This window comes from Doryrhamphus excisus, chromosome 5 (genome assembly GCF_030265055.1).
Source record: "Doryrhamphus excisus isolate RoL2022-K1 chromosome 5, RoL_Dexc_1.0, whole genome shotgun sequence".
Lineage (NCBI taxonomy): Eukaryota > Metazoa > Chordata > Actinopteri > Syngnathiformes > Syngnathidae > Doryrhamphus > Doryrhamphus excisus.
Window position 1 is genome coordinate 9,367,326 of NC_080470.1, and position 24,116 is coordinate 9,391,441.

The 24,116-nt window shown below is 40.3% G+C and overlaps 1 protein-coding gene across 8 annotated transcripts in view; it reads left to right on the plus strand.

Moving 5' to 3' along the window:
- The window catches only part of ncanb (neurocan b), a 167,188-nt gene that overhangs the window by 15,634 nt on the left and 127,438 nt on the right, over positions 1-24,116 (plus strand). For 3 of the 8 annotated variants that reach the window (XM_058072938.1, XM_058072937.1, XM_058072939.1), the window contains 2 exons: positions 12,992-13,027; positions 13,121-13,217. The exons of 2 other annotated variants lie outside the window; for them this stretch is intronic. The gene's annotated coding sequence lies outside the window, so the exon portion shown is untranslated. Of the gene's footprint in view, positions 1-12,991; positions 13,218-24,116 lie in introns of all 8 variants that reach the window. 3 more of the 8 variants (XM_058072935.1, XM_058072934.1, XM_058072936.1) reach the window with 1 other exon arrangement.

Consider the following 24,116-nt stretch of genomic DNA (forward strand, 5'->3'; position numbering starts at 1 on the left):
GTGATTTGCTTCCCTTCTTGCTCTGTTGCATTTACCCCCAAATGTATCAATGCTGTTGGGAGATGCTACTCTACGGCGAGGGGGGGTGGGGGAGCTCTGCAAGACTCTTCCCCTGCGAGTGCTGACATTTATTCTCCAATGACATCATTAGAGGAGGAAAAGCTGGAGGCGACCATATGGACTCGACGGCTGCTCAGCTCAGTCCATTATTTAAATAAACCACTCCGCGTGTTGACATGTGCAGTGTGTGTGCAAGCATGTTGTGCGTGTGCACTCCATAACCATAAAGCATGACCGATATCACATCATTTTGACCCTGTGTCAACGCGAGGCAATTTACTTGGAGCACTGATTTTTTCTGGCATGAAGTAGCGATGCAAGTATAAGAACAACATCCCTTTTGTGGGTTTCAGACTCATTCCTGTTTTGAAGATCAGAAGACGGAATTGTTTCAGTTGCACATCAGCAGCTCATTTGAGCAGGTTATATCCACAGCACAGAGACAAAGAGACCTTTTTTTTTAAAAATCCACTCTCCTCTCAGTGACAAGTGGAAGACTGACATGAAAAAGAAGGAAACTCGCATGTCCTCAGGCAAGCTAAAGTACGAATAGGCCGTCGACATTAATATGCTCGCTTCTCCTATAGAAATGTAATGAAAAATGATTGATTTGGGTTGCTTTTGTGATGCAAATTCACGACTGCCATTATTGATTAATTCATTCATTTTCTACCGCTTTTTCCTCACAAGGGTTGCGGGGGGTGCTGGAGCCTATCCCAGCTCTCTTCGGGCGAGAGCTGGGAAACACCCTGGACTGGTCGCCAGCCAATCACAGGGCACATATAGACAACCATTCACATTCACATTCATACCTATGGACAATTTGGAGTCGCCAATTAACCTAGCATGTTTTTGGAATGTGGGAGGAAACCGGAGTACCCGGAGAAAACCCACGCATGCATGGGGAGAACATGCAAACTCCACACAGAATCTCCTAGCTGTGTGGCCTGCGCGCTAACCACTCGTTCAGAGTATTCACCGAATATTCACTAAATATTATTTTAGAATATATTTCTTTCTCTTTTTTCACCCTGGTGGTGTAATGGTACATGCTTTTGCCTTGGCAGAGGGCACTGGTTTGATTCGTGGCCATTAAAGGCATCCGATGTTAAAAAGCCATAACTGTTCATGACAGTGATGACCAAATAATAGACAATGTGTAACAGATAGATGACTTGAATGCATTGATGGAAGTAAAGGGAAAACACAAATTGTACGATGTATTTGCTTTTCTGTTTTCCCTTTACTTCCATCACTGCATACAAGTCATCTATTTGTTACACATTCTCTATTATTTGGTTTTCTGACTCATGAAGAAGGGGTAGGTGTTCATTTTCCTACTTTTTGGAGACGTATTGAGTAATTGTGTAATCTTCCTCAACGTTAAGCATGACCAAAACAAACAAAACCATAAAATTTTTGCCACAGCCCTCTTTTTGGGCACAAATAATCCACAATACCGTACACTGATCACTGTCAGTTCAGTTGCCTTCCACATTATAGCAAAGTAAATGACAAGGGGCTCTATGATTTTATTTATTCATTTTTTTGTTCTGCAGGGGGCTAAAAACTTTTGACTGTTTTTACGGTTTTGTAAATCATCAATAAATGTTATCCCTACTATGGACCTATTAGACATTGTGTCAAATACATTTTGGCCATTCACTGATAGGTTTGGAACGTGGCTTCCGCTAAAAGCGGGGATTCACTAGATATATATTTTTTCTTTTGTTTAAATTTTTTTTGTCTGGCGTCTGTTTGTTTAAATTGTGTTTTGTGCCTGTGTGATAAACCTCTGAGTGTTTAGGACGTGCTGTGTTTTGTGGCTTTCACTTTTCCGAGTGGCAGACTGAGCGAGGAGTTTGAGGCGCTCCACCTGACAGATCACTGCAGGGGTGTGTATGTGTGCACGCCATCCAGCCAGGCTGCCATCACTGACAGGACTTGCTTCCCTTGTTGGCTGCCTGATCTTAAAAAAGAAGCCCCCTAGTGTGGACTGAGCTCCTTGTTGGGAGACAAAGGATGGGGGAAAAAAAGCAAACAAGGGAGAAAAATGCTTGAATTTCACTGAATGTAACCGAGGACTTCTTTTTCATTTAATTGGTGTCGTTCATCAATGTCAATTTCTGCCTGTTGTAGTGCATTAGGTGCATAAATACATGCTGTGGACATACAGAATACCTTTTTCTGTCATCGCTTTCCTGCCCTCGGCTCGATTCTGCTGCTCTAAGCTGCATGCTCTCTACACCGGTGCTCGCCATTTGCACTGTAAGTCACAGTACGCTGATTGTCAGTAATGATGAGTTGCTGAGGAGAGAGGAAGACATGATGAGTGGGGGTGGTTGCTGCTATACTCTGATGTTCCGTGCCCGTAATTGAGTAGCTAATTGACGGCACAAATTGTAAACCTAGCCCAACAGCCCTGCTTACTATAATGCTGTTTCCATTTGTATTTGCACCCATATAAGGAAGTCCGCTCCTCTGACATCACAAAGGGGCAGTTTAACCACGCCTTTTGAAGCCAAACTTTTTGAGGCATCCCACACTTCTTTTAGGGATCATTTCCAAATGCACAAACCTCATTATATGAAACTTTGGCATAATTTAACATGAAAATATAACATTCTAACTACATTTATAGGTCAGAAAGGTGGAAAGAGCATAATAGGTCCCCTTTAAGAGACTTTTGAAATGCCCTAGAATTACTCTAAAATAACTGAAAGCCAATTTTTCTGTTTGAGGTCTGTGAAATACTTCTGAATGTTATTTAATGTTTCTGAAAATGTTAGTTTTGGGTTCTGTCCACGGTTTCTTCCCTAGAGGATATTTTTCCTTGCCTCCGTCACCAAGTGCTTGCTCATGTGGGATTTCTTTTGGGTCCTGTTGTCATTTGTGACCTTCATGTGTAAAGTGCCATGAGACAACTGCTGTTGTGATTTGGCGCTATATAAATGAACTGAATTGAATTCAATTCAGATTTTCATGCAGCTTTACAGTTAGGGCAGGGTTAGGATACCCGCTAACGCTAACCCTACTCTATGTAGATAGTCCCATGAAATTGTTTATTTTAGATGGTACACATGCTGGGATTTGTGTACCGTACATATCGGAAATCACTATGTGATAGTCATTGTTGGTCACCACCAACTTTGAGATCCTTGAGCCACCTCGAAATATTATTCAATTATTCTTAAAATTTTACAGGGTTAGTTTTTCATGCATGGTTTATCAAACTTTTGTAAAATAATAACCACCCTACTTCGTAGTGTGATTGTTTTTTTTTTAATTCTTGGAAAAACGGCAATAGTAAGAATGTCATGCTTTACGACCACATACAGAGTACAAATGTATCAAATGCTAAAAAATAGGTCATACTTTTCAAGTGCTATAGGTACTTCACAGCTCTGATATCTCCAGTGCAGTATCTTTTCCATTTTTTATGATACAGTATGTTAGCCACTTATCCAGTAGTTAGCAATATGTACTATCTTGCATTGTTTTTATGCACTTGGCGGGGGCCCGTGGTCTTTACTGATTAAATCCATATTACTAAAGTACAAGTCACCCTTGTCTTATACTTGGACGTTTCCACATTCATTGTTTTTTAAATTTGCTTATAAATCTAACTCTTTAAAGTTTAATAAAGTTTAATGCTGCACCATTAGGCTCTCTGCCAGTTTGGCTTGGTTTAGTTGAGGAACTCTAAAGCATATATGAGTCACATTACTGCTTGCTATATTCAAAACCATAATATATCATTCCCGAATTTACTCATCCTCTGTCGCTGTGGCCCATCATTTGCGTACCCTTTTCTTAATGACATATTTGCACACAGTAGTTCATCCATCACAGAGATATGGCTACTTTCTTCCTTTTATTAGTAGTGGCATTAGATGTGGGAGCATGGAACTGTTTCAGACATTATGATATGCCAATATTTATATAGGTTGTTAATTGTAATACTTTAGTCAGTAGCTCTGTAAATGGGTTAGAGACAACGGAGAGGAGCCACAAATGAATTTTTTTTGCTTGGCAACCATCACGGTGACTAATGATATTAAGCCTCATTAACATTTCATTGCACTGATAAAAGCAAAGGACAGCTTTGCCCAAAAGTGAGGCGATATGAAAAGACTGCACGTTATCTGCTTTCAAGGGAAACACAGCTGTGTGTGTTGACATTATTCGTGCAGCGGGTGTGCTTTAAAAAAAAAAAAAAAAAAAAAAAAAAACTTTTTTATTTGATCACACTGGTTGGTCGTTATCCAAGGCAGATGGGAGGGGGCTGGGTTTGTCAAAGCTGCCAGTACAAACACATCCCAAAGATGTACCAATGTCATGCAGAGGAATATCACTGTTTGTGCCATGAGGGCACCAATGAGCAATATTTAATTTATTTGTATTACCCTGGGCTGCACGGTGGTCGAGTGGTTAACGTGCAGGCATCACATCTAGAAGACCCGAGTTCAATTCCACCTTTGCCCATCTCTGTGTGGAGTTTGCATGTTTTCCCTGTGCATGCGTGGGTTTTCTCCGGGTACTCCGGTTTCCGCCCTCATTCCAGAAACATGCTAGTTTAATTGAGGACTCAATTGTCCATAGGTATGAATGGTTGTCTGTCTATATGTGCCCTGTGATTGGCTGGCGACCAGTCCAGGGTGTACTCTACCTCTCGCCCGAAGACAGCTGGGTTAGGACCCCCCGCGACTCTTGTGAGGATAAGCGGTAGAAAATGAATGAATGAATGAATGTATTGCCCTGACACATATGTTGAAATAAGTTACCCAGCGGTAACAATGAGATCAGTGTTAAACATTGTGTTTATGGCACTATTTATCTGCTACATTTAAATCTGTCTCTGAGGTCCCATTATAGCATATTTGAAGTGTATTGGCTAAAATTTAGCCTTGATGCTGAAATTCAGATCGTTAAAAAAGTGCTTTTAGTTCATCCTCCTGGGAATACGTTGTTTTGTGTCTCTGTGGCTTTAATGCTGCAGTAATGAGCTGTGTTTGTCCGTGCCGGTCTCCGACTGTGTTTGGCTCCAAGTAATGCTACTTTGCCCTTTTATCCACTTTTTACATTTACGGTCATCCCTTGCAACTTTGCGGTTTAAATTTCCACATCATTTAATGATGCAAACATACATATCTTTTGTCTTAATTGAGTGTTTTCAAACCTTAAAATTGTTCAATGAAGTAAAATGTAAATACCAGGCATTAAGTAGACGTAAATATAGTTTTTGTCACTAGTTGTTACTAATTGTTTGGCAAGACGAGCATCGTCACAGATTCCATTTCTGTAGCTGACTGACGGATAGTTGACAGCTCTGGGTTTTATTTTTAGATGTGTAGCGAAGCCTGTTAACTTTTTTGTTGTCTTCTGAAGTGAAGTGGTGGGTTTATACTCAGGGCTCGACAATAACGATGTACCGATGGCCCGGGGCAAGTTAAAACAAAATTCGGGCAAGTAAACCCAATCAGTGATATTCCCGTCGGACAAGTGCACTTTGGCATGCCATACTGCCAAGCGTTTTTTTAAAAGCGGTTCTTGTTGGGTGTTGGTAAAAGACGGACTGCGTAATTCCGGTGGTAATTTGCAAAACAATTCTTGCAAATCTTGAAATGGACCAATCAGAATCGTTTTAGACCACGGTCCCTAGTCCACAGTCCGCGTTTTACCCACACCCGCTCTTGTTCGCGATCAACCAATCAGCGATTGTTTGACTACGAAAACATCTATCATGGCGTCCCTGCCAACATGGTCTAATTCTTCAACAACTTCTGAAGGAAAACACCAAAAAGTGATGAAACAGTGCCTCCTAAACAAGTATTTTATTAGCGGCAGCAAATCAAATGATGGCACAGGTGAGCAAATCACATTGAATCACCCAATAACTTGTGTTGTCATTTATTATTTAATAAGCACAATGTTTATTCAATCATGAATGTACTTTTATTTATCAAGGCAAAGTGCCTAGAAGTCGCTTGAGAATCCAGATTTCCATGCAATGTCATGATTTATGTAGGAAAACAACCACAAGAAATGATCATTTAATGATGATCATTTAATCTTTATTTGAGATTCGCATGTGATGCCACAAAAATGAGATGATATCATTATGGCAGTCTTTTCATTTTACATGTGGCAAGTTCGGGCAAATAGTTCTCACCTTAAGGATTCCCCATGGGCAAGTCATTTTTGTTTTTAATGTAGAGCCCTGATACTCATCTAGTAGATAGGGGCAGGTCAGAGGCTATATCGTGTTCACGAGGAACTAGGTTTTTCTTTCATTACGACACAAATCCTGGAACTTCAAACACGACCATGAGCTTGTCTTCACTCATCAGTGGAGGGGGATTCTTCTCACCTTGGGTGTTCATAAAAAGGCGCTTAAGTCACAGACTACTATTAGAACATCATGAAAAAGTAATTTACATAATCAGGGACGATGAAGCAACCCATGTACACACACAACGTCATAATGCGTTGTCTACTATGTATAAAACTGCACATCGGCACACTCAACTGCAGCCCCCAAACCTTTTGTGCACACCCCTACTTGGTATTGTGCTCATACTGCGCTTAGAAACATCAATACACATCAAGCCTAAGCTCCTGCGCTCAACTGCCTCTACCCAAGTCCAGTTATAGATCCTCCAGCTGGTTTTGTGTTTATTAGACAGAGAGCAAAAAGCCCTGCTAACAGCCCCCGTCTCCAACCCCCTACTTCTGCTTCATTCATTATATATCACCTACCCCCCAACCTGCACAGCTTCATTACGCCCTCATTTCCAGCCTCTGTCGTCCTCTGAAGCTTCTCACTTCTGCCCTCTACCCCTACCCATCACTCTCATTTTCACCATTAGGTAATCTAACCCTTCAATAAGGCGGCCATCGCAAGTGATGACAAACGACCAAGTGTGGTCGGTGATTGCCTTTTAGTGCTTGTGTCCATCGTTTTTGGGTCATCGAGCTGTGGAGTCATTATCACCATCACCCCCCTCCTGCATACACCGTTTCTAACCTCAAGAACCTCCAACCATCATCATTTTTACTTAACTCCCCCTGCATCTCCTCCTTTTGTGGTTGCTTAGCGGTGTTTCTACCCACAAGCCAATTTAATAAAATATGCCTTCAATTAACCAAGCTAGCATCCTTTTTCTGTCTTGTTTCTAAGTGCCCAATTAGCCTGCTGTACCCACACCTGGGGTTATAGTCCTGCAATGACAATTACATTCTTATTGACCTGTAATCTAGTATGATAATTGATTTGAATGACATTTCTTAACCAAGTGTGCCTCACTGGGTTTTTATTGCTTAGCATAGCGCGGCCTGTTTTTCCCCTTGTTCAAGGTTGAGTTGATTTTACTGCTCTTTAATTGACCTTGTTAGGTGCTCTCCAGACAAACCAAGCGGACACAATCACAAATACAAACACTTGAGTCCATGTATGCATGCAACACAGTCCTCCCCTGTTTCTATGCAGTTTTCTGTCATGCCTTTCAAAAGATAAGCACATTCTTATGTGTGGCATATGAAAAAGCCTCTGCCGCCCTGGCAGTGAGAATTAATTTATTTTCTGAAATATCCTAAGGCCTGTGAATGTAATATCCAGCTTGTTTTGGCCCCAGGACAATCCTGCTTGGTCCTTAACTAAAATCTCTCAATATAAAGAATTCTGGATGGATTGTAATTAACCCTTGCCTGAGTCGTTAGGGTGACCATGTTTCACTTGCAATGTTATTTGAGGTTTTGGGGCCAGCAGGTGACTCTGAAAGGGTTGTCATGTGTTTGGTAGTGAATCCGCTCTAGCAGTCAGCTTTTGAAAATGAATGACAGCCGATTAGTTTTTTGTCATCTTTTTTTCTGTTAAAGGTGAATATGGCTGGCGCCGTCTGTGTCCACACTGAGCAGCAGAAGGTCGGGGTTAAACACACAGCAAAAGTGTTGCCAATATGGCGAGTTTGTTGCTAAATCTGGTGATTTTCCAAACCTTGGCGACATGTTTTCTCAAAAGCAACCGGCGACAAATCGCAACTTTTTCTGGAGTTGCTGGGAAGTTTTCTGTTATTTGGGGACTTAAAAGTGAAAGCACGTATTGTTCTGAGCTTCTGTTAAGCTAGTCAAGCATACTCTACTCATCCATGAATCACACAACAACAAGGTATGATGCTGCCGCTATATGTAGATCACGGTATGAAACATAAACGTTTCTATCTTCATCCAATTACTGAAGCCTCATTCAGACTCGGGTCCCTTACCTCTGTGTGTCAGAACATGTAACGGGACAGTGTTGCGTAATAATTTAAACAAGTAGTCTTAACTGCAAGATAAAGTGTGGGTGTTCGACTTTGACATTTTAATCAATTTCAATATTAAACATTTGATATGTATATTTTACATTATTAATTAATTTTACACAATACACATAAATTGGTAAGAAATTGAGACAACAGCCACTTGGGAGTTGAAAGAGTCAGTTCTTTTTAGTGAGCTAATCCAAAACAACCGGCTCTCTATAGAAATAGCCGTCATTTCCATTGCTTTCATTTGGAATGCAAACGGACCGTAGTTTAAGAGGGGACAGACAAAATAACATGACAGAAGACAAAAGAAACAGTAACATCTGCTTGGAGAATACGAGTATGGATAGAGATTTGAGGGAGAAAAAAAGCAATAATAAAAAACAAAAACATTAACAACATTGCAAGTACTTTGGTTTAAGATAGGACACACAGAAGGATAAGCAACTCATGAATTGGGAGCGACTCAAGGGAGCTGAGAATTCCAGGGAAGGACTACCAACCTAATTTAAGTGGGGACAGCCAAAGAACAGAGAGGAAGACCTAGAGAACAAAAAGCCACATTAAAAAGACAGTAAAAGCATTTTCTGAAAGTACCTATTTTACCAGACGACACACAGATATGAGAACAAAGTGTGCTGGTAAATGAAATTGCAGGAAATATACTGTAAATGATGCCCACAAAGGTACTCCCAAGGAGTGTGGTAAAAAAGAGAAAATGACAAAAATAAAGAAGACATTGTTGACATTCAGTCGATATTAAGCCCATAATTTCAGTGTGAATGAACAAAGTGTTTGGTTGACTGTACACTTTTATTCAATGTCATTTCGAAGTCCTCTTTGACTTTTTTTGTGACACAAGAAATATAGAAGAAAAATAGAAAAGGTCTCTGTTTAGCAGCATAGAAATTCAGCAAATTTATAGATATTAATCCCTTTTTTATCATAGTTTTGTTCCAGACCTGGAATATAAATGGAATATTTTTGTAGTTACAGCCTGTTTACAATGCGCCGATCGATCAGCCACCGATCGGTATTGGCCAATATCAGTGCCAATAGCACATTATCAATATTGGCCGATATTTGTTTTAAAACGGCGACCCCATTCACTGATCAGCTCCAGAACAAGCATGTTTGCCATGCGTGGGACTTCCTGTCTTTTTGAGAGTAAATTCTATACAGTAAAACAGTAAAAAAGCCATGCAAAATTACAAGCCTATCTTATAGTTTTATTGTTGATTCAAGATCTGATCTGACCTGATGTGTTTCCAGGCATTTCGGAGTAAGTTTTCTGTTGTTGTTTTATAAGCTGACTTCTTCTGCCAGCAATTGTTGACTGAAAGCGTGGAGTAAACTCCAAAATTCTCTGAGGGAACATTTGTTTTGCGTTTCCCTAATTATAACAGACCTGGGATTCAGGGGTGGCTGGACAGTATTTTAAGAAGCCTGTTCTCCAGGGATTAATTTCCCTCTGACAGTTTGTCTAATTAAGGGGCATTAAGAAAATGTAATAAAGAGGATTCTTCCAAGTGATGCATCGCTTAAATCTCCAGCCGCCACCTCAAATATGCATATGCAAGTGTGATGTACTGCCTACCTAAAATAAACACAAAAGAACAGTTTTTTTTTAGTATTTACTTTGTAGCTTGGTTGCTTTCTTGTCATTCCGGGAGGTTCACAAGTACAAGAGCACAGAAGTCAGAAATACAAGGTGCTATCAATCAGTACCATTTTAGCTTTTACACCCATTATTATTAGAAGCTTTTGGCCTTCTGATAATGAACTGCTTTTAAGCCATGACACGTGTCTTTGAAACTAAAGATTTTCATTGACTTGTAAAGAAAAATGCACCTTGCGTGTATCTTTTGGTTTTGTGCTATTGCACATTGGTTTGGAATATTGGGTCCAGAGAACTAGTTACGTGTACTCAGCTGAAGAATACTTAGGCAGAAGAATACATAGCTGGAATAATCCATTACAATGCACTGACGAAGGAGAAGGTCATGTTTGGTTTTTACATATGAGTGACAATTACAAAACCTATTTTACAAAAACATCATTACTAATTGCAAAAAAGTGTGAGCTAATGTTGTCTTTTTGCCAATCAGTTAACTTTTTAATTTTAAACTGTTATGTCTCTCAAGCATGAGGGAGACTTTTCTGAAAAAAAGGAACGAAAAGAAAAGGAACATGAAAAAGTGAAATGAAATTAGACATTGTAAAATGCTCAAAGTTGAGAAAAGCTAACCATCATTGCCTGCATGCCAATTTCAAGCCACTTAAATGCTGTGAGCATTATCAAGAATGGAGAGGGGACTTTTGAGTACGTGGAAGGATCTGTGCCTCTGAAACAAACAGTGATACCCAAGCTGTATAGTTCTCTGAAGGATAAAACATTATTTAAAAAAATACATGCAAAAACTGATGATATTCATTGTTGAACATTGTTGGTCTTGTGTAAATATGCAGGCATTCATTTGTATTCAGTGATAAAACAAAATATTACAATACTTTCATGGCTCTCTAAGCCAAAAAAGGTTCCCTGCCCCTGCTGTAGTATAATCCAGCACTGAGAGCTGTCCATGGTTCTCACCCAATATTCCACATTAATAAAAGCAATGAGTTCATTTCATTCTTGCATTTGATCTTTTTATTGCTCTATTTTATGTCCTTGATGTGTTCCGTGTACAGTGTAAGTGACTCTTGTGTTAATTTAGGTATGTTCCATCATACACTAAAATTCGACCCTCAATAACACTGAAGGAACTGAACTCGTACATACAGTTGACCGAGGATCGCCTATATTCTCAGCGCAAAAAATAAATAGTTTAATCTTTCCTGGCAACATGTCTAGAGAAGAAAAAGAAAAGACTTGTGATAAACCAACAGACAAAAAAAAAAGCCAGAAATTTCCTTGAAGCAAACAACCCAGTGGGAACAAAAGCAACTGCCTGCATGTGTTCCCTCCTGGGGGATCATTATATACTTTTCTATGCCACAAAGTGCTGCTTTGCGCTGAATGTATGACATCACTGCTTTTGCTAGATCTTTTAAATGTATCTAGTTTTACAAGGATAAAAATATTTTCAGTGAGTAACTTTTCTTCCTGCTCTGAAATATTAGTGGTATCGACAAATTGCTATTCCCTTGTAATTATCTATATTTTTGAATTTTCTGCCTTGGCATCATCAAATTTGTGTTTTTCTGGTGCGAAAAAGTAATTTGTGTAGAAATAGGCATCAAATAATTTTTGTTCTATTTATTTTGGAACACAGCCAGTTGCAAAATGCTTCCCCTGAAACATGGAAATGGAAATACAGTTCCAGGGTCAATGTGCTGCTTGCAAGATATTCATATATTAAAACAATACAGTACTTTTCAAAACCAAATGATTTGACTAGATTCACAAGTGTACAGAAATTAACTACTGTGAAAAGTAAAATGGCATATTTTGGCACTGTCAGAATTTTTAGCAACTACTGTATTGCGCAATCATGTCATTTGCATTAAGTAAGAGTAATACATTTACTAATTAATTTTTTTTTGGAATATGTTGTGTAAAATGCTAAAAAAAAATAGACCTCAACGTTGAAATTGGCCCCCTGGGGCCACAGTTTGGAAACCCTTTCCCGGTCCTATTCTTAGGGGGGGATTATTATGATATGCTGTGTTGTAACAGCCAGCACCAGTCCATTAATTCATTTTTTCCTACTGCTCAGCATCACTCAGCCTTCACAAGCATTTTTAGGGCACTAAAAGCATATTAATTACACCGAGCAATCATAAGAGAAGCAGGCTGCGCTACCATTATTACGATTCATCACAATATTATTACACATTAACAACGACTTAAAGGAAAACTACACATTTGGGGAATTTTGCCCATCTACAATCCATATGCGAGACATGAACACATGTCTTTCTCTTTTCTATACCTTCTAAAGACATAAAAACTGATAAAAAAAGACAGCTCATACTGTATGTAAAGGGACACACCTATGCCGTCTATAAATAGTCTTCTGAAAAAAGTCCAAAAAGCACCAACAAAGCACCATTTGAAACCAGGTCTTCCCAATCCTGATTATGTGCCAACAATCAAAACACTCGACCGCCGTGTGGCCTTGTTTCTGTCTTGCTGTGTGAAATCAATGTGCACAGGAAGGAAGTTCTGTGCATGCTTAAAAGGACCAGGATAAGTCAAAATACTGTAATCTTTTATGAATATACCTGTTACTACTATGGATTCTCCAGCATGTATACTACATACAATAAGGAGCTGTCTCTTTATCTGTTTTTATATCTTCAGAATGCACAGAAATGCGAGACATACAGCATATGTTCATGTCTCATAAGGATTGTGGATTATGGGAAGATTTTCCAAAAAAGTGCAGTTTTCCTTTCAGTGGCTTTATTGAATACATGCAGGAAGTTCTGATCTATCTGGCCCCTTTTTTTTCTAAGCACCCCCATACCCTTCTCCTCCTGCTCCTCCTCCTCTTCCTAGCACTCATTAGAATACTGCAGAACGCTCTTTGTTCAGTAGCGCTCAGCTGCTGGAGAGGTGAGCACTGCTCCGGAGCTCATCCGCTCATCCATTGACTCTCCTCCCCTTCCTCCTCCCTCAGGAGACGCACGGACGGACGCCACTCAGGAGCGAAAAGGTGTCCCTGTGTCTAAACCCGTCTCCCCACTCCCCTACTTGCATTTGTCGACTTTTTTTTTTCTTTTTCTAATCACATCGTTGGATGCTTCAGCTGCCAGTTTGTTGCTCTCCACCACCTGCACTGCATTGTAAGACTGCCGGAGCATCACGTCACATTCCTCTGGACTGGACCTCACCTCCGCTTGAAGGTGAGTTTCCTCTAAAGTTTTTAGTGGGGCGTTATCCACACTTCTCCTGAAAATGGATGTTACATATACTATACAGCACAGCCGATAATGCACATGATTAGAATAGTGATGGATTGCTGAATGCTGTTTGATCTATGGAATTAATTGGATTCATTTGTGACAACATTCCCTTTTAAAAATTCATCGTCTGAATGCTGTGGTTATTCTTGATGTATTTTTGTGTAGTTTTAATAGTCTCTAAGTTCTCTGTAAAATGAGCTTGCATAGATCCTGCTGTTCACTTTTGGCTACCACATTATAGTCCATTTCATGGTAAAACCTGATATTCCCCACTTTGACTCTTCACATCAGGCATTCAGGGATTTGCTTTGTGACCCAAAGAGGGACACCTGAGATCATTTCATTTCTTGGGACAAGGGTGGAGAAAAACAAAGTATACAGCTTTTCTAGCATCTTCGAATAAAACCTCAGAAGAAAACCTTACATACAAATGTCATTTTAAAATGCCCATTATTGATAATATAATCAGAATAATTCATGCATGTAGTATGATGCCCTGCGATTGGCTGGCGACCGGTCAAGGGTGTACCCTGCCTCCTCAGCAGTCAGCTGGGATAGCCTCCAGCATACCCCTGCAACCCTAGTGAGGATAAGCAGCATAGAAAATAGATGGATGGACATTTAGTATGACACAGAGTAAAAAGTAAAATATCCACCGGGAAAAGTGTTCCCCACTCCTGTCTTAGTTTTTTTTAATTATTCCTGTGAAAGGAAACATCACTACCTGAAAACAATTTTGGCAACCAACTCATTGTTAAAATAGTTACTTGTTCTTTCTCCCTAGTCATGGTAGCATGAATAAAGACATAAAGACATAAATATTGTAACAGCCACTTGATGAAATAAACCCGTGTGTACTGACAGTACTAAACATGACTTTGAATAATTAAAAAAAAAAAAATAATAATTCAGCAGCGTGTCCAACTCCACCTTCCATAAGTGTATCAAAGTACCTCTGTGACCACAGCAGAACCCTTGCTAAGGATTATGTCAATTCAACTTGTGGATTCAACAGTGAATCAACAGTCAATTCAATAGTGGAACCTTGGTTAAAGTCATTAATTTTGCTCCAAAATGTCTGACTTTAACCAAAACGGATGTTAACCAAATTATTTTTTTTCCATAAGAAATAAATGAAAATCCAATTACTCTTTTTCAGAAAGCCTGAAGTGTAAACACAAAACACATTTCTAGACTTTTAGAATTATTGTTTTACCTGCAGAAATCAAGTTTGAAATGCATATAAATGATGAATGAAAAGGATACATTAACATTTAAGGTTACTTTCATTTAAGATGTGATTCTTCACGTGACTGTTGCCAAAGGCACGATGTGGCAGTGAAATCAACCACCACCACCATCTTCCTGATTTATTTTCTCAATTCAATACCGTTTCTAACCTCAGTAACCCAAAATTGAGTCAAATACGGTTACAAGTGCCAGAGTTTTAACAAAGAAGAAAGAAACACCATTGAATTCATTCAATAACTGAAAACAACTCTGTCAAAACACCTCAGTGACTTTTCAATGTTTTTGCTCTCCAGACTGAAAAACACTATTGAATTAAATAACTCATGGAACAACAAGAAGGTGGTGGTGGTTGATCTTGCTGCCACATTGTGTCTTTGGGAACAATGAATGAGGTCACTCATTCATTTGAGGTAAAAGTAACTTCAAATGTTCAATTTATCCGTTTCACTGATGATGTATAACCTTTAGAATTTTTTTGTGCATGTAAAACTATAAAAATGTGTTTTGTATTAACATTTGTGAGAGTGACCCTGTGATGGCATCCTAGACAGGCGACATAACATAGCTGGCTTCTGGTTTCGGTTGTTATTTGGTTAGCTAGCTAAAAGAATGCTAACAAGGAAGGACATGACAAAAAAAGTATTAAGAATACAGATGGACTCGTGCAAGGTTTGTACCTTTGTGGTGATTCAGTCAAACACCCTTAAATAAATAACACCACAGTCAACACTGTAAGGGTACATGTTTTTTTTTTTGACAGATTTTCACCCTTCTGATTGAGCTTACACAGAAAAATACGTAGTCGTAACAAAATTAGGACTTCTTTCTCTTTGGGCTTTTCCTTTCAGAGGTCGCCACAGCAAATCAATCTCCTCCATCCAACCCTGTTTTCTCTCACACCAACTACCCTCATGTCCTCCTTCACTACATCCATAAACCTCCTCTTTGGTCTTCCTCTGCACCTCCTACCTTGCAGCTGTAAACGCAGCATCCTTCTACCAATATATTCACTATCTCTCCTCTGGACATGTCCCAACCATCTCAGTCGAGCCTCTCTGACTTCTCCAAGGGCTCTAACATGTAATGTCCCTCTGATGTACTCCTTCCTGATCCTATCCATCCTGGTCACTCCCATTGAGAACTTCAGCATAATCATCTCTGCTACCTCCAGTTCTGCTTCCTGTACTGTTACCGTAAAATGCAAACTAAGCTGAAACACATGATGTTTGCATGTATCCACCTTGCATGATTATCAATAACCAAAGCCAATATCCCCAGGCGGATGGCTCATTGATCAGGCGCCGCAGCTGATGCAGTGTGACATCACTGCAATCAGCTTCATTTGAATTCTGACTGCTTGAGCAGCCATGTGTGGCTCTTTGTTTATAAGTCAACCCTCAGTATCATCAGTTCAATTCCTTTCCCTGCTTACTTTTTGTTCTCCTTGTTCTTCTCACAGAAGGTTTTTATTTGTGTCCCTGCCTTCTTCTGTCATTGGCTGGCTTTGTTTGGACATGCTCTCCTCACAGCAGATCTCCTCACAGTCTCCGCTCTTAATGTCATTGTTCTCACAAGATCAGCTCCTTTTATGTGATATTGCCGGACCACTGCGCCTATTTTTTGGATTTTTCAGATGAATAAGTGCTTGCTTTCTCTCTCTGTGGCTACTCTCCAGCAGCAGCCAAGGCCAAAAGTCTCTCACAAGGGAGAACATCTCCCTCTCTTCTTCCTCTCAACTCCCTCTCTTCTTCCCTTCCTGGGCTCCTGAGTTTTACAGCATTATTATCTCCTCTCTGCATGCCGTCACCTTTTTCAATGATGCCGCTTTCTGCTTGGCTGATCTCAGTGCAGTCCGGACACGGGCGGGATTCAATTTTACACTTGAATCACGTCCAAGTGTGCGAGAGGAAATCTCTGAGTTTTGCAAAGAGAAAGTGTTAATATAATAATCTTCATGAAAGCCTCTGGTATGCTTGTATCAAACAAAGCTGCCCTGGCACAGGATGGAACAAGGATGAGCCTGCCAAGAAACTGCCTTGGTGTCACTGTGGCGGTATTTGGAATGTGGAAGGCCTCCAGCTGTCTTGAGGCTTGATCTTGATGTCCTGCAATGTCTTTTTGTGGGTAATACATGCTCAAGGGTGCATAAAATGAGAAGTTGAACATACGTATATAAACAGCGACAGAGTGTCTCCCGAGCATAATGGATACTGTTGTGCCGCCGCGTTGAACTTCAGCATCAACATCAGCAAGACCCTTGGTTACACATACAATCCAAAAGTGAAACATCTAAATAATTCCATACTTGCTGCTGTGTGTGGAGCACGTCATCATCCTGTCGATACCATTATTGGCAGAAAATGAGAGGTATACAACACTGCAGCAACAGAACCCATGTTGTAATAGTGTGATGGTTTTACACTACTCAGCCAGCATTAATACCACTCATAAGACAACGGCTGAGTGCATAACTGACAGCTTGTGCTACATATATGTGGATACTAACCACTCATGATACTTCGAATACAATTAAGCCACCTTGTGAAATTCATAAACCACAACAACAGGAGGTTGGCTACAGCTACAGCTGTTAATGCCAATGTTTGTTTTGACACCAATTAGAGAGCCCATAGTTATTTGGTACACACCAAGCAAATATAGAAAACTTAGTGGATCATTGAATAGACATTTTATGGTCATATAGATATACTGACAATGTAATTCTTATCTGATAGGATTTGAAAGACATTTTTGAAAAAAAAAAATCACATCTCCCATGTTGTCTCCATGGCTTAATAAACCCTGCGTATCATCCACTTAACTATCAACTCACTGTCTGGCCTCCCTACCACTGGCAGATGGAGCTGAGCCTAACCCAAGCTCTGGTACCAGCTTTGCTTGGGCTAATAGTGGTCACACAGTGTCTGGAGCCATATTGATCCTGCCATGGCCACCAGGAGCCAACAAACAAATGAGCGGCGCAGCTGTGCCATCGTGCCTGCCGACGGAGCCCACAAAACCCACAAGGCAGAGTCAGAAGAAAAGGTCCCCACAGCTAATGAATATTAATTGAGACCCGACCCCCCCTACCCCTTCACCCCACACACACAACATACACCCTCCTCCCCATAGTCAGCTTTGCACCCTAAATGTATTATTCAAAGGAAGCGTTTTGCCTATTAAATTCTCTAAATAAATAATGACATCTGGTAACTGTTTTTGTCTGCTGAATTAATGACAGCAGCAGGAGAGTCAAGTATGTCTGCCACTGATCGGAGGAGGGAGGGAGGGTGTAGTTTGTATTCCCATTCAGGCGTGGTGCTCCTTTTTGTGAAAAATCATGACATCTGATTTGGTTTCCCCAAATACTCTAAGTTGGCCTTCAATGATAGAAGACACAATGAGTTTCATACAGTACCCTGGTCATATTTAAACAGGCATTTTTATTGCAATATACAGTATCTTCTCTGGTGGTCAATACTACAGAAATGAAACTTGGATGTATTTTGGAGTAGTCTGTGTACAGCTTGTATATTATGCCCTGCCGTGACCGTAACACTCACAGTCAACCCCCAGACCATGACACCACTTTCAGAAAGACACAAAAGTGTCTTGCTACTCACTTGTTTTGCAGTTATTGAAATTTATTTATTCATGATTTCAGGCAAACCTGAATCCCGCAGGAAATGCAAATACTACAGAGAACTGTTTATTTTCCCAAAATGCCTCCTGACGTTGCACAATCATATGGGAAAAGAAAATCGCCCTGAGTGTTCTTTGCATTGTTTTAGCTGCGGCTTTTTAGCTTCTCTCCGTTTTGAGACAGGACAGGACCTAGTTTCAGACCCTCAAAGTGAAGGACACCAGCCATGTTTGCATCATCATCATTGTAGTAAATACTGAATCTTTTTAATGTTGATGAGCTGCTAAACAGAAAGTGCTTGAGAGGCCTACAGATGGCCAGCATTTCTCCCACTCTTGTGCGCCGCAAATCCCCTTGAGGACGAGGAAGCGTTTGTTGTGTGCTTGTGTGAGCGTGTGTTCGATTGTCATTTGTGGAGGTACAAAGAAAGAAATCCGCACATTGGACACCGTCCATTCCATTGAAGGGCTAAAGCGAGAGGATAGAAAGGGAAAACAGAAATCGCAGTTAAAGTAGAGGAGGATTTCTGTGTTTTCCTGATCCTGTCTTGGTTTCACACAGATGGGGTGGATGAAGCTCAAGCACCTGTATTACAATTGAAGCTGTCCTTGATAATAAAAACAATATGGATTTGACCTCCCACTGTAAAAATAATGCTCAAATCCACACCATAACAAACCATAACCATAACAAAATGTGTATTCGCTGAAAAGGGGGTGTTTAAAGTAGCATTCTATCATGCTTTATTGACATCCAAGTAGGGCTGCAACTATTATTTTCTTAGTTGTTTTGTCTGCACGAGTGTAGTGCGCAGGTCAGACAGCTAGGGTTCGATTCCCTGCTCGGCATCTCTGTGTGGAGTTTGCATGTCTCTCTGTGCCTGCGTGGGTTTTCTCCGGATTTCTCCGGTACACATTCCAAAAACATGCTAGGTTAATTAGCGACTCCACATTGTCCATAGATATGAATGTGAGTGTGAATGGTTATTTGTCTATATGTGCTCTGTGATTGGCTGGAGACCAGTCCAGGGTGTTCCACGCCTCTCGCCTGAAGACTGCTGGGATAGGCTCCAGCATACCCACGACCCTCTTGAGGTTAAGCGGTGCAGAAAATGGATGGATGGATGGATGTTTTGATTAATCAATTGGGCCCGAGATGGACCAAATCAATCTGAACCAAGTATAATAGGTCTGCTTTCATTGATTAATCAAAGATGAATCGATTAAGTGTTGCATAGAAATATACGGAGAAGCGAGCCACTGGTAAAACAGATGCCTTGCAGACTGCAATGGAGAAGGAACAATGAGTTTTTACAAAGCAGTACTGTAACTTAGTGGTGTTTTTATTAATGTTTGTCAGAGTGTGATGTTGTACTGATGAAATTGTGTACTCGACATTAGTTGTTTTTGTAACTCATACCCCACATGGTGGCGTCTATTATTAAACCTCAAACTTTGACTCTTGGCTTAAAATTCCTCTGACAGCATATTGTGCTCTACAAAAACACTCACTGTAAGTGTGAGAACGATTGATTGAAAATCATGGTAGTCATCAAGCAAAACTGCTTTGCAGGAGCAAAGGTTTTTTGATTATAAAACATTCAGAATATCTGTGTTACATGTATGCTAGCATGTCTTCCATTTACAGCCATGTCTCTTACAATAAACAGCAATGAAATACATTTCCAGGCTTATTGGTAGTGCAGTTTATCCAAAATTAAGGGCGATGAAATTGAAAACCAATTTCAATATGGAGATTTGTAAGGCTGATGGCCAGTCAGATGTACTGCCAAAGTCACCCAAGCCAAGTGGTGCCAAAGTAATGTTCAAGGCTTCAAAGTGTCTGCTGAAGGACTACACCTGATGTTACTTTGTTCAGGGCACAGGTTATTCTTGTGGAGAGAGGTAAATTTGTTTTTGCCTTTCACGCCATTCACAAGAAGATTGCATTTTAAAGACTAATTTCCATTCAAATAGCCTTTAAAGAGTTTTGTCATTGCCAGGAAAAGACGTGCAACTGCTTGCTTTCCAAATTAGGAACAAACCAAGGGAGTTGTTGGCTCTGCTGAACGTGAAGGTCACTTGCTCCCAGATTTTTTTTAGGAAGTTTAAAACAATGGGCGGCCTTGTGGTTTTTGTGCATGAAAATTCCCCTCAGATTGCTATTAGGCTTTCGGATCCGCTCCGGCAATTTCAAAATGAACTGCAGGGGCAGTTTACCAGTTCTGTAATTAACTGTCACACTGTGAAAATGAATCCAGAAGAGTGCTTGCAAAAGACAATTTGTCAGGTAAGGTTGGCAAAAACATCTGTCGATACACTAATGCACATTTTTTTTCCCTCTCAACACCGATGCTGCCATTGTGTTGTCATTTGATATTCCCCTTAGCTGTAATTAAAGACATCGTCGGTCTAATAATAACTGTTTACTTCAGTTGTTCTGTTTATTTCTATTGTAAAAGGAGGTGGTTATCATTCAAGTAGCTACTAGCAGGGGGAGTGATCACATTAATTCTTCTTTCTCTTTGGGCTTTTCCCTTCAGGGGTCGCCACAGCAAATTAATCTCCTTCATCCAACCCTGTGTTCTGCATCTCTTTCTCACCAACTACCCTCATGTCCTCGTTCACTACATCCATAAACCTTCTATTTGGTCTTCCTGTACACCTCCTACCTGGCAGCTCTAAACGCAGCATCCTTCTACCAATATATTCACTATCTCTACTCTGGACATGTCTGAACCATCTCAGTCTGGCCTCTCTGACTTTATCTCCAAGGCCTCTAACATGTAATCCATCCATCCTGGTCACTCCCAATGAGAACCTCAGCATCCTCATCTCAATCAATTACTTGCTTATAATATATGCTGAACTCAAACTTTTTTTTATGTACACAGAAGGCCTATTTCTCTCAAATATTCTCCACAAATCTGGCTAAATCTGTGTAAAATTGGACAGGTGTGCCTTAGGCTGGCCACAATATAAGTCCGCTCCAGTTTTACTGTATTGTCGGTGTCTGGGTGGGTCAGAAAACCAGTCAGTTTCTGGTGTGACCACCATTTGCCTCATGTAGTACAACACCTGTCATTTGCACAGGGTTAATCAGGTTGTTGCCTGTTGGTTTATTCTGTTTTCAATAAAGGTATTTCAAAATAACACATTTTGGAGCTCATACTACTCTGAAAGAATATACTGCATATTGAGCAATTAATTATGCCTGGAAAACCTGACCAACAAGGAGGCGTTCAAGTTCCTCTCGATGACCAAACTCCTCCAGTGCCACATGAAACAAATTTGTTTCTGAGATGTTAAATGGTGGACTCTCTACCTCGAGACGCTAGTTGTGCAGTGCTCAGTCGCCCACCGGCCTCCATGTTTGCTCACTTGCTTGATACTGTCAAATATGCATGCTACTGTCAAATATGCATGCTAACCGATCCTTCATGACCCAAACATCTACACACAGAGACGGAGAGGAAACACAAGGCCATAGTGCTGCAGGCTCAATATTTGAGCCTCATCTTAATTGGACCTCGTCTTGGCGTGACCTTCATTGTTTTGACAGAGAGGGAATTAGAGCGAGACACTGAAAAGATGAGCTACTTCTCTTTTCGCTTCTCCTCATGTCAAAGCTCGCCAGCATGTTGGAGCTGCCATTAGTTGCTTGCTAAAGTGCTGGGTGCTCTACTATATTTAATATGGAATAGAAATGTACTTATTTTGACTTGGGTTATTTTTGGATGCGACTTCCTTGTTACACGTTATACCTACTATTATGCCTTAAGGTTTGTAGATATTCACACCAATACACAGTGTGTAACTTTATTTACGGTACTGTCCAGTCTGCTTCCATTAGCAGTCAATCTGTGTGTACTTCAAATGCTACCAGTGGAATACAAAAAGCCATTCATCCCTAGCCATTTATTAGATTAAAATAAAAATAAACTCTTTTAACCACACTACTGCCATCAACTATACATCAGTAGCAATCATGAATTTTCAGTTATTTCAAAGAGTGATTGTCAGTCATTAAATCTCCATTGGAGAAAAATCCGCCTCATCAAAAATTAAATAAAAAATTAAAAAATCAATCAATGCATTGCATGAAGATCACAAAAAATGAATGTGCGTCACTTTTTTTTCATTATTTTCAAAGAGGAAAATCCTGCAATCACTCTGCCTGATTGTGCTCTTCATATTCTTCCCTTGTATTTCACACCCGCCCTCCGGCAACCCATAATCGGACTCAATCAGCTCGTTTGGCACTGTCGCTGCAAACAACCTTAATTGGCTACACTTTCTCAATTGATTGCACTTTTTAAAATGCATGCCCAAATTAGCGTTGTAAATAGATGGTGAACAATTGGCTGCACTGCAACGCTTGGTTTGCAGTGGATCTTTTCTATTGTTAGCTGTTTGTTCTCCCCGACCCGGATGGATTTATGTGTGGGCTTTGTTTAAACTGGCCACCTGCGTGCCATCCATGCTGCACGTCCAAGCGTAAAGCCGGCAGCTCAGGCTGCCTCATGTCCCAGCTTCCTGCCAGCTAACACTGCCTCCTGCCCGCATCTGCTCTTTGTGCTGATGGCCGGATGAATGAGGTGTTGGCTTTTTGTTGGCAGAGCGGCACCTTGTAGAAGGTCATTAAGAGTTTCTGTTGGAGAAAAGGCTATATACCCATCCTCAGCCCTTTTTAAAGGTCCATTAGTTTGAGATGTTTTAACCCATTAGCCAAAACTCATTCAATACTTTGTGGTACTGCCAACCGTTTAATCAACTAATAAAATGAACTTTCACTCACGATTTGTGCTGGCTAGTCTGTTTAATTGGAGGAAATCATTTATATTACATACTATTTTATTATGTTAAAAATCTGTAATGTAGCTACAGCAGTTTTAAGACTGGTGCTTGACTGTCTAACAGCCTCATTTCTTCTCTGGGCTGGATTAATTCAGTAATTTTTCCCTTCTGTATTCGGAAAGCACTGCACGGGGCATCTAACATTCTAGATGAAGTATACATGATAAGAATTTTCACATTCATATCTATGGCAGCCGAAGCAAGATACAGCGCAGTAAAATAAAAGTAGGTAATTCTGAAAGCGTATCAGTATGTTTCATAAAGCGAAACATGCTGTAGCTATATGCTCGGAGCCTGTGACATGCTAATCGCAGAGGTGATGACTCCGTGAGAGGCAAGTAGTGCGCTGTGGGAGCACTACTGACTGCTTATGACTTCTGTGAGGCGAGCCAGATCTTGGCAGCAACCGCAGAAAAACGACGTCTCCAAATACCAGAAGTCTCCCAACGACGCCAGGAAAAATCTCCCTATATTTGTCTCTAGTCGCTTTTGAGAAAATCAGTCGCCAAAGGGTTTGGAAAGTCGCCAGATTTAGTGAGAAAATGGCTAAGTTGGCAACACTTGGCTGCATATGAGATTGGAAGGAGGCAAAGCCGTTCACAGATGGAGAATACATGAAAGAATTGTTCAGAAAAATATCAAGAGCATCTATTTTCTGAATAAAAAAAAATAAACAGGAAATTATTCCAAAAATGAAAGAATGCCTCTCTCTGCAAAGACAGTCAAGGACAAGACCAATAGAATGGTCACTGATGACAATTCAACACTGATATGCAGATACAGTATGTGATCTCTGATGGGCTTTTTATGTTAAAGTTGGCTACATTTTGTTTTCATTTTACACAAATGTGTGAATCACTGAAAAAAGGCTGACAGAGTTAAGTGTTTGATTCCTTTCAGAGTTGCCTACACATCCACAGTTCTAGTTGTTGAAGTTAGTTGCTGTAACCGTAAAAAAGATTACGACTTTTACAAGTGTTTAAGCTGCGGAATGTTTTGCAGCTCCAGACTATTTTTTATTCCTGGAAGAGGAGGCAAAATGACTCTTGATACAGTAAAGGTTGCCGACACTTACGGTAAAACAAAAAT